General features: G+C 45.5%; 1 pseudogene; it reads left to right on the top strand.

The window, feature by feature from the left end:
• The first annotated feature begins 950 nt into the window (after nucleotides 1-950).
• LOC147979623 (uncharacterized) lies at nucleotides 951-1,580 on the top strand (annotated as a pseudogene).
• The last annotated feature ends 6,295 nt before the right edge of the window (nucleotides 1,581-7,875 follow it).

Genomic DNA, 7,875 nt, shown 5'->3' on the forward strand with positions numbered 1-7,875 from the left:
ATCAACCACATCGCAACCAAGGTTCGGGAGGCGCCTCCATGGTGGCATGCAGATCTTTTTGAAGACAAAGGGCCTGCGAGGCCTAGATAGGAACCAAGAAACAAGACAATAGCAAGGCTCCTTGCCGAGGATGCCCACGAGGCCCCGGCAAGGCTCCTGCCAAAGATACCCATGAGGCCTCGGCAAGACTCTTGCCGATTGTAACGCCCCGAGGCTGATGTGCCAGGTGTCGTCCAGTTATTCGCTGTCGTTGCCATGTCATTCGCTTGCGTGTTGCATCTTGTCATGTCATCATGTGCATTGCATCATCATGTTTTCAAAACTTGCATCCGTCCGGGTTCCCCAGTTCTTTCCGTTGTTTGTTCTGAGCCCAACCACACTTGCACACGCCCGCGGCATGTCCGAAATAGTATTTTATAAGTGCCAGAAAATGTTCTCGGAATGGGATGAGAGTTGACGTGTGGTCTTATTATAGTGTAGATAGACCGCATGTCAAGTTTCATCGAATTCAGAGATCGTTTGATGCCCCAACCGTTAACTATAGCGACAATATAGTCGGTCAAATCGTCGGACGTTTTCGGTCTCCGGAAACAGTCGCCGGGTCTCTCTCTTTTCTCTTCTCTCAGCTTGAGGCCTTCTGCACAACCCACTACCTCTCACTGTCAGGCCCTACCTAACCTCTCTCGTCAGCCCGCGGCCCTCCTCGCGCGCGCGTCCGAAAATTGTCCCGGACCCGACCCGAGCAATCGTCACCGTGGTGTCTGGATCATCCCGAAACATCTACAAAACGTCACCGTTTTCTTATTTGGTATCCCTAGCTATTTTATTCGCGACCGTCCAATTGCGATCGGAGGGACGAGTTAGTCCCTAACCTAAATTCATCTGATATAAATATCAGTCTAAACCCTAGCCCCTACCGTTCCAATCCACCCATTCCCATCCCGCCGCCGCCAGCCAACCACCTCTTTCATGTCTTCCTCGGGATCTCCTCCCACCAACCAGATCTCCGACCACCTCCCTCGTTCTGCGCGCCGCCCAAATCGCAGCAGCCTCGATCCCGAGCTCCCCCTCTGCTTCTTGCCCAGGCGCCTGAAGCCTACCTCTTCTTCCTCGATCCCGAATGGATCGTGTAGCTGCTCGAGGCCCCGAGCAGGAGCTCTCAGCCTCGTCCCCTCGCACCGCCGTCGTTGGCAACCAGAACCTCCAGGCCAGCCCCTCGCGACCATCTCCTCTTCCCTGCATCTCTCTCTCTCCCTAATCTCCTCATCTCTCTGTACCTCAATAGGAGCTCCAGCGCCATGGCCATCCCGAGCTCGGCCCGCGCAGCTCGGAGACTCCAAGCCCCCCTCGTTCCAGTAGCCCAGGAGGATGCCGCCGTGCCCGTGCTGCATCCCGCGAACCCGCCGGCGACCCCAACCTTCAGACTACCACGACGCGCCCGATGCTTCCTCGACCCCACTTTGGACCCCGACGCCACCTCGTCCTGCGCGCCGCCAATGACAGGTCCGGCCTCTGCTTTGAGCAGAGGAGGAGGACGCCCATGTCTCGCCGCCCGAGCACCGCTGCTTGCCCTCGTCCCCTACGCCGGCAAGCTTGCCGCCGTCGGATCCACGTCTCCAGTGATGAGGACATCAATACCATTGTTACACCCACAGCCCCTACTGTTACATATACTGAACCAATTACTAGAGCTCGCGCACGCCAATTAAATTACCAGGTACTTTTGTTTCTTGGTAATGATTCTAATGTTCATGAGATTATGATGCTGCCTAAATTGGATACATTTGTTTTGCTTACAAATGAAGGGCCTAGCTTGGAGAAGGATGAACATTGGAGCAAGAACACGCATGGAGTTGATGGCATGCACAAGGGGATCAAGAACGGAGTTACAAGTGATGATTTCAGGACTTTGAAGCCGCCATAAGGAGTGCATGAAGCCTTGAACGAAATATACAAGATGCCGCTTCATAATATTCGTCCATAGGCTATTCTAGGTGCTGCGTCACCTTATTAATGGGTCAGGCCCATGTAATTTCGAAATACTTAAGTATAGGCTATTTTTAGAGTCCGTATGTGTGGGGAAACAAGAGTTAGGGTTGATTTCGGACCCCACCCTCAAGGGCCACGAAATTCCCCCCCTCTTCCTCCATATATACAGCCCTTAGGGCATCGTTTAGACTTTGGGTTTTGTTTAGATTAAAAGTTCGCCATAGCTGCCACTTCGGGTACTTCGTTTGTGTCCAACGACCAGACCAAGACGTCACAGAACCCCACCTTGATCAATAAAGCTTTCATCTTATATTCGCAATATCCCGATTGCAATCTCAGTTTCTTGCTTGTTCTTCGTTTGCTCACAGGAAACAGACCCTCGTGGTCAGGTTGATCGTGCTCCGGCGTGGTCAATAACCCTCGGAAGTTGGTTTAGCGATTGCTAAGGCGCGACGTCTCGCACGTTCGTAGTCGGATCGTCAAGGTCGACTCCCACAGAAAACGATAGCCACCATCTCATCGAAACATCGGGACACCTTAGCCTCTATCAAGTGGTATCAGATTTCCAGGTTGCTCGGTGAGATTTTACAGTTTTTCATAGATTAGATCGAGTCTGTTCTTCATACCTACAGTCCACGAAAAAGCCACACAAAAAAATAGGGTTAGTTCATCATATCCGAACCAATCTGAGCCTTTGCATAATCTTTTTAGGGTTTTTGCTTTGTTGAATTTGCGGTTGCATCGTCGTGTCAAGTTGCTGGTCTCAGAGTCTAGTCTTTTAGAGTTTCGAGTTCTGGTCATAAGTTGTCACGCCGCCGCCGCACCACCAATCTCTATCCATATACCACCACCGCTACCATATACCACCACCGCTGCCATATACCACAACCATATATCCACCACCAATCCGAGTTCTTCTCATATTAGGTTTGTTCTTGAGATCAATCTAAATTCCGATTCGTGTTTCCTTGCCTGCTAGGTCTCGGGAAACAAAATTATAGTGTTGATTGAGAACCCCGGGCAGTTTTTAGGCCAAAATTTTCACGGGCAAATTTTTTTTCCCTATCCTATTTTTAGGCTTTTCTGGGTCTTTTGAGCCACGTGCCATCATAGTGATTTTTTGTCGCACTTTTTCGTCGTCGCTGCCCTGATTTCCGAAAAAAACTGGAAAAAAAATTTCGTGCCCATCCTATCAGTTTGACGAGGGAAGAGTTTTGAGACACTCGCCATTAGTGTTTTTTCGCAAAAAAAAAAGAGGAGCGCAAAAAAAAAGAGCGAAAAAAAAGAAGAGAGTTCCAGAGTGTGCTTTTCCCTTATTTACGTGCAGCGCCGTGATTTTGTTAGTGTTCTAGGCTCGCGTCTCTAGCACGGTCTAGCCTAGGACCAGCACGGTACCGTCGTTGAGCGTTTATTCAACTTTGCATCTCTGAATTGATTATTGCTGACCCTTTTTGCTACCATACTATAAGCCTTCCCAGCTCCACATACATCTACATCGTGCGTTTGACTCTCCCTGGCAATCGCTCTATCCAAGCTTTTGAGAGTTTTTGACTACAACGGTTGCCGATCACCGCCTGCTGCTGGGTAAGAACTGGTAAGAATTTGAGATTTGCTTGACGGATTTGTGACACCCGCCACCACCACCACTTGTTAGTAGTCTGTAGGATCATATTCTTGTGTGTTTCTATTGCTGCTAACCATGCCAGGATCACAAGCCGACGAGACTGACTGGGAGAACTTGACGAACAAGGAGCTTCATGATATGTTTCAGCAAATGATGAATGGACAGGTGCAAGATGTGATAAACAGATTTGAAGAGGCCATGGAGAAGATAGATGGCATGGAGAAGACGTTTGAAACAAAGCTCGATAACAAGTTTGCTGAATTGCTTTCGCGTTTTCCACCACCACCAGCTGCCCCTGCCGCACCTCTGCAACAACAGCAACAATACCGACTACCTCCACGTCGGGAAACAGCTCTCCGCCGAGCGAGCCGTGTTCCTCTTCAGTCGGGCCAAACTGCTGGTGCTGCTATTGATACTTCTGTGGCTCCTACTGCTGATGTGGAGGAGGATGATTATGTGGGAGATTATGAGGATAAGGTTGATCAAAATCAGAACTACGTGCCACCAACAGCACAGCAACCACCAGGTCGTCCACATGCAAATAATGGCAATGGTAGGGCTCACCCTCAGGTACGAGATCATGACCATCTCCCTAAACTAAAATTGAATATTCCACCATTTGAGGGTAGATATGTTCCTGATATATATCTTACTTGGGAGTTAGAAACCGAACAACGATTTACATGTTTACAATATCCCGAGGAGAGACGTGTTCCTGCTGCTGTTTGTGCTTTCACTAGTTTTGCATGTGTTTGGTGGTCTGAGCATTGTAGATTATATCCTATTCCAGCTACTTGGGCTGCTTTGAAAACTGCTATGCGTACTCGTTGGGTTCCACCATATTATCAACATGAATTACTTCAAAATTGCAGCGCTTAAGACAGGGAAAAAATTCTGTAGAAGAATATTATCAGGAATTACAAACTGGCATGATTAGATGTGGTATTGTTGAGGAGAATGAAGCTATGCTTGCACGTTTTATGGGTGGATTAAATAGAGAGATTTAAACGATTCTAGAGTATAAGGAGTATACTAATATCACTCATTTATTCCATCTTGCTTGTAAAGCTGAACGTGAAGTGCAGGATCGACAGGCATTGGCGCGGACTAACTTTTCTGCAGGTCGACCTTCATCATGGACACCACGTGCATCATCTACTTCCACACGTTCTGCTACACCGGCGCCTCCGTCGGCTGCCACCTCCAACCGTGATACAATAAAGCAGGCACAATCACCACTATCTGCCAAGAGCACACCTTCTGGGCCTGCAAAGAGCTCTTCTTCATCCATGGCATCAACAGGGCAAACACATGATATTATTTGTCGACGTTGCAAGGGTGGAGGTCATTATGCGAGAGAATGCCCATCTAAGCGTGTGATGATTGTTACTGAGGATGGTGGGTATGAGTCCGCTAGTGACTATGATGAGGAGACTTTGGCTCTTATTACACGTGAAGAACACGATGGAGACGATTCTGATCATGAGACGCAATACATGGCTCCTGAAGATGCTGACAGGTATGAATGTTTAGTTGCTCAACATGTTTTGAGTGTGCAGGTTACACAAGCTGAGCAAAATCAGAGGCATAATTTGTTCCATACAAAGGGAGTTGTGAAGGAACGTTCTGTTCGCGTGATCATAGATGGAGGGAGCTGCAATAACTTGGCTAGCATGGAGATGGTGGAGAAGCTATCTCTCACCACAAGACCACATCCACATCCTTACTACATCCAATGGTTCAACAACACCGGCAAGGTTAAGGTAACACGTACTGTTCGTGTGCATTTTAGTATCTCTACATATGCTGATTATGTTGATTGTGATGTGGTACCTATGCAAGCATGTTCCTTATTACTTGGTAGACCATGGCAATTTGATAAAAATTCTGTACACCATGGTAGAAACAATCAGTATACTCTTGGTCATAACGATAAAAATATTACTTTGCTTCCTATGACTCCTGATTCCATTTTGAAAGATGATATTAATAGAGCTAATAAAGCAAAACAGGAGACAAATAAGAGTGAAAATCAGATTGTGGCAAAAGAATTTGAGCACCAAATGAAGCCTAATATTAAACCATCTACTGTTGTTTCTAAAATTAAATTGAAAAGTGCATGTTTACTTGCCACCAAATCTGATATTGATGAGCTAGATTTTAGCAAATCTGTTTGCTATGCTTTTGTGTGCAAAGAGGCATTATTTTCATTCGAGGACGTGCCTTCCACTTTGCCCCTTGCTGTCACTAACATTTTGCAGGAGTTCGCTGACGTCTTTCCACAAGACGTGCCACCGGGATTACCACCTATTCGAGGGATTGAGCATCAAATTGACTTAATTCCCGGTGCTTCGCTACCCAACCGTGCACCATACAGTACCAATCCAGAGGAGACGAAGGAGATTATGCGTCAAGTACAAGAACTGCTCGACAAAGGTTATATACGCGAATCCCTTAGTCCTTGTGCTGTTCCTATCATTTTAGTGCCGAAAAAGGATGGTACGTCGCGTATGTGCGTTGATTGTAGAGGCATTAATAATATTATTATTCGTTATCGTCATCCTATTCCTAGGCTAGATGATATGCTTGATGAATTGAGTGGCTCTACAATATTCTCCAAAGTTGATTTGCGCAGTGGATACCATCAAATTCGTATGAAATTGGGTGACGAATGGAAAACAGCATTTAAAACTAAGTTTGGATTATATGAGTGGTTAGTCATGCCTTTTGGGTTAACTAATGCACCTAGTACTTTCATGAGGTTAATGAATGAAGTTTTACGTGCTTTCATTGGACGATTTGTGGTAGTTTACTTTGATGACATATTGATTTATAGAAAATCTTTGGAGGAACATTTGGAACATTTACGTGTTGTTTTTATTGCTCTACGTGATGCACGTTTGTTTGGAAACCTTGGAAAGTGCACCTTTTGCACCGACCGAGTATCTTTTCTTGGCTATGTTGTTACTCCACAGGGAATTGAAGTTGATAAAGCCAAGATTGAAGCTATTGAGAGTTGGCCGCAGCCCAAAATGGTCACACAAGTGAGGAGTTTCCTTGGCCTCGCTGGTTTCTATAGGCGTTTTGTGAGAGATTTCAGCATCATTGCTGCACCTCTCATCGAGCTTACAAAGAAGGATGTGCCTTTTGTTTGGGGTACCGCACAGGAAGAAGCCTTCACGGTATTGAAAGATAAGTTGACACATGCTCCTTTACTCCAACTTCCTAATTTCAATAAGACTTTTGAGCTTGAATGTGATGCTAGTGGAATTGGATTAGGAGGTGTGTTATTACAAGATGGAAAACCTCTTGCATACTTTTCTAAAAAATTGAGTGGGCCTAGTCTGAACTATTCTACTTATGATAAAGAATTATATGCTCTTGTTCGGACCTTAGAAACATGGCAACATTATTTATGGCCCAAGGAATTTGTTATACATTCTGATCATGAATCTTTGAAACACATTAAAAGTCAAGCAAAACTGAACCATAGACATGCTAAATGGGTTGAATTCATTGAGACTTTCCCTTATGTCATTAAACGCAAGAAGGGTAAAGAAAATGTTATTGCTGATGCCTTGTCTCGTCGTTATACTATGCTTTCACAACTTGACTTTAAAATATTTGGTTTGGAGACCATCAAAGATCAATATGTTCATGATGCTGAATTTAAAGATGTATTGCAGAATTGTAAGGAAGGGAGAACTTGGAACAAGTTCGTTCTTAATGAAGGATTTGTGTTTCGTGCTAACAACTATGCATTCCAGCTAGCTCCGTTCGTCTTTTGTTGTTGCAGGAGGCGCATGGAGGAGGATTAATGGGACACTTTGGCGTCAAGAAGACGGAGGATATACTTGCTACACATTTCTTTTGGCCAAAGATGAGACGGGATGTTGAGCGTTTTGTTGCTCGCTGCACTACATGTCAAAGAGCTAAGTCACGACTCAATCCTCATGGTTTATATATGCCTTTGCCTGTACCTAGTGTTCCTTGGGAGGATATATCTATGGACTTTGTTTTAGGTTTACCTCGAACAAAGAAGGGGAGGGATAGCATATTTGTTGTCGTGGATAGGTTCTCGAAAATTGCACACTTTATACCATGTCATAAAAGCGATGATGCTGTTAATGTTGCTGATTTGTTCTTTCGTGAAATTATTCTCTTACATGGTGTGCCAAATACTATTATTTCAGATCGTGATACTAAATTTCTTAGCCACTTTTGGAGATGTTTATGGGCTAAGTTGGGGACTAAGCTGCTTT

This window comes from Triticum urartu, chromosome 3A (genome assembly GCF_056163025.1).
Source record: "Triticum urartu cultivar PI428250 chromosome 3A, HENAU_Tu73, whole genome shotgun sequence".
In the NCBI taxonomy this organism is placed as follows: Eukaryota; Viridiplantae; Streptophyta; class Magnoliopsida; order Poales; family Poaceae; genus Triticum; species Triticum urartu.